Below are 3876 nucleotides of genomic sequence, written 5' to 3'. Positions count from 1 at the left end.
TAAATTTCAATCTAAGGATGGATACTAAGTTGCCACTACATAAAATAATACATCCCACAGTCACAAATAGCTCCCAGTCTCATTTAATAATCTATACTTGACATGTAGAGTCTTCTTGGTGCTATGAAACTTCTATATTCTATTTTTCTTTATATATATATATTGTAATTAATCAAAGGGTTACATTATATTTGCCAGATAGAAGGTGCATTCCTTCACAAACATTGATACCCTTTCTCGTGTTTTGGTCCCCATTACCTTCCCTCCCCCCCCACCCCTCATCTTGTTTCCCCCCTTCCCTATCCTATTTCAAATAAACACCTATTTTTTCTTTTTTGCTTTTTGCATGTTATCTGTAGGACATTTCTAGGCTGACTGCCTCTCTTGGGTCTCAGCCACGTAAGTTAAATTTTACTCAAGAACTCTGAGAACTGTGTCTCTGCTGGTCTAGAGCTCTTTCTTCCGAGTTAACAAATAAACTAGGCATGTGAACTGCAACACCCCTTTTCTCCATGTTCCTGGATTGTTTATGGCTGCCCTTTTCTTCATTCCTTCCTTTTTAAAATTCTTCAAAGGTTCAAACTTAGAACTTGTAAGAAATGTACAAAAGAACTCTAAGGTTTCCTCATCCAGTTTACCAAATTGTTAACATTGTGCTAAATTCTCTTTACTCTTTTTTTTTAAATTTGCTCCTGCCTTTCTCTCTACAGAAACGTATTTACATATATACATTCGCATAAATGTACATGCACTTATTCTGTCAAGTTATCTGTCAAGTGTTATTTTTTCTCTTTTATGTAATATGATGACCGTCTGTCTATGTACATAAATACAAATGTATATATGTACATAAATACAGTGTACATATGTACAAAAAAGTCTCTAGGCCACCAACGCTCAAAATATTGAACACAGACCTCTGGAGATCCCCAAAAGTTCATAAGACCAAGGAATATCCATAGAACCCCAAAGACTTTATTGGCCCTTTCGTAGTACTGCTGTTCCAAAATGATGATAGTAACACCACTCTTGCTTTCACCCAGGACATGATGATAAGGAGAGTCATTTGTCTTTGTGTTAACATGGCTCCAATAAAGGTATAATATTGGGTACAGTATGAGTGTTAGTACTAGGACTATGACAGGTAGGTATTCCTAATATAAATAATACATTATCTGCTTACTGTATTCATGTTAGGGTCTTTATCACCAAGAGTTTGGTTTTCTAACTACCAGTAGCTTCAAACACTGTTTTTGACAAAGCATTAGAAAATAATTTTTATGAAATCTCAAGCCTGGATGACACATCTTTTAAATATTCCCACACATCTCTAGAGGGACATCTGCCTCAAGAAGCTGCATCGTGTCACTCGTCATACTCTTTCTCATCAGGACTAATTCAGACTTGGATATCTGGCAGAACTGGGTATTCTACCAAATTAGTTTGTGACTTTCAGGGCAGCTTCTGACAGTATTGATTGCTCCATAGGTGACATTGCAGGTGAAACTTAAACGTTTTGGAGAATAGCTGCCCTCATGAACTTGACAGCTTAGCTTCTCGATGTCTAAAGGCTTCTCTGATTTGAGATGTGATCACATTAATGACTATAATTTTCCAATTGCATAACAAACACCTTCATATTCAACATATCTCTGTAACTCAATGGACCAGTAAAGCATAATGTTACAAAACCATGCATGAGCTAAGGAGCCAGCTCAACAAAGTACAAAGATATTTCAATCATTTAAATGCAAGAATATATGAACATTTATAGCTACAGTTTTAAATTCTGCATTTCAACCAGCTTTAAGGAACTCACAGATATTGAGGGGTGTGTGTGTGTGTGTGTGTGTGTGTGTGTGTGTGTTTGTGCAGGTTCTGGAGGTTGAACTCAGCACTTGAGACATAGTTCTACTTCAGGCTTTTTTATTCTTGGAATCATTTTTTGGAGATGAGTCTCACAGACACAGATTTTCCTGCCTAGACTGGCTTTTGGACCTTGATCCTCATCTCAGCTGAGTAAATAAGTTTACAGACATCATATGTTGAAATTTGATTGGTGTCAGTAAGAATATCCATCCTTGCCTGAGAACAGCTATTTAATAATGCATTCTTTTCCAACTACTTAAATTGGAAAGGTTTTTCTATTGTTTTTTATACAAAATACCACATTGCAATTGAATGTATGAAGAAGTCATGAGAATGCATCTATTCCTGGCAAGTGATACTTTACTACTTCTAAAAAGATTTTTAAAAAGTGTCTTGTCACTCTTTTTCTTCTGCTTATTTTGGGGAAATAGATACTTTTAATTGTTGCACTAACATTTAATAAATTTATTATTCTTGACTATTTCTATTTTCTTTCTAAATTCTCGACTTCAAGTTTTAATACTGTAGATGTAACACACATAAAGAATTGCTGGTTGGGGTTCTCAATCATTTTTAAGAGCACAAAGGTCTCTGAAAGTGAAAAGCTTAGAGATTGCTGTTGTAAGTTCTGAATCTTGAAATGAGTTGAAGAAAACATGTCCTACAAAACATTGCTAGATAATGTCAAAATGCTACCCAATACAGTCACATTCCTGTATGTTTCCCATAAAACAGGTGTTTTAGATAGATTCATATGTGTTATTGCCTTAATACACTACATGTTTCATTCATAAAATGAACTGTTTTTATTTTAACATATGTTACTTATACTCTCCGTACGATAAAAATTTGGGTTTGGAAAAAAAAGGAAAAAAATACTACACAATTTAATCTTGAGTTAGGAGTCTATATGTTGAAGCTGAGAGATTATAACTTCATGGAATTATCATAATACTTACTAAAAATAAATTAATTCACTACTGTGTAGAATTTCTTTTTTTCACACACACTTTACTAATTTCTCTACAACAGACAATAATATTAGCCTTTTAAAAACAGATTCTCAGTTCACTTGAGGCCAAATGGATCCGAGGAACACAGATGAAAATTAAATGCTTAACTTAGTTAAAAGGCACTATGTAAGATATCATCTAAAACCTATAGCCACTGTGGTGACAGGCTGAAAGATTAAACTACAGCAAATTATCTAATGTGAACGTTAACAATTACACAGCAGGAAGCAAGTTTGTATTACAGGAGACTATAGTACAATGACCAGTTGGGCCCAAGATATTTGGCCAGGAAGAAGTCAAGATAGCTGAATGTAAAGCCAAATAGAAAGGAATAGGTACAAAGGAGTATCCAAGCTACACACAGTCAAGCAGATGATGATGATGATGATGATGGTGATGATGATGATGATGATGATGATGATGATGATGCTTCCTACACTGAGCTACCCTCCACCCACTTCAAGATCCTGCCTAACAACTGCTTAAGCTGAACTACTTGCTCCTGCCTTACAGGGGGCTTGCTGTGGGAACTAGGTTTGAGGTTGTTCAGACCTCTTTTATTGTAGTAGTATAGGCCTTGGAGAATTTGTCTCATATAGGCTGGCTTTGTTGCAAGTTACTTGGAATAAAGGGGGAAAAAAAACCCAAAGCATTCACAAGCAAAGGAGTCTAAACTTTATCAATCACATTTAAACTGCTTGCAGAATATGCACAAAAGTCTGCAAATCTTACAGCTGAGCTCTAGTTCATGCTGAAGGGGTCATAAAATGAGCAAGGAAGCCAGGATAATGCAGGGAGAAAATCCCAGCAATTCATCTCAATTTGTCTTTCCCCAGTTTAGGATCCACTAGCTCTAATATACCATGTGGGATGTAGAAAGCTATACTGGAGCAAGCTAGGTCTTTTGCTAAATGTATCAGATACTAAGAGAAACCCAGGGAGAACAAGGAATGGGGTTAACTTCATTTTTTAAAAAGCCTCAGAATTTATTCCA

Source organism: Megascapheus bottae, chromosome 13 (assembly GCF_031878675.1).
Source record: "Megascapheus bottae isolate mThoBot1 chromosome 13, mThoBot2.hap1, whole genome shotgun sequence".
In the NCBI taxonomy this organism is placed as follows: domain Eukaryota; kingdom Metazoa; phylum Chordata; class Mammalia; order Rodentia; family Geomyidae; genus Megascapheus; species Megascapheus bottae.
This window is presented reverse-complemented; position numbering follows the sequence as displayed.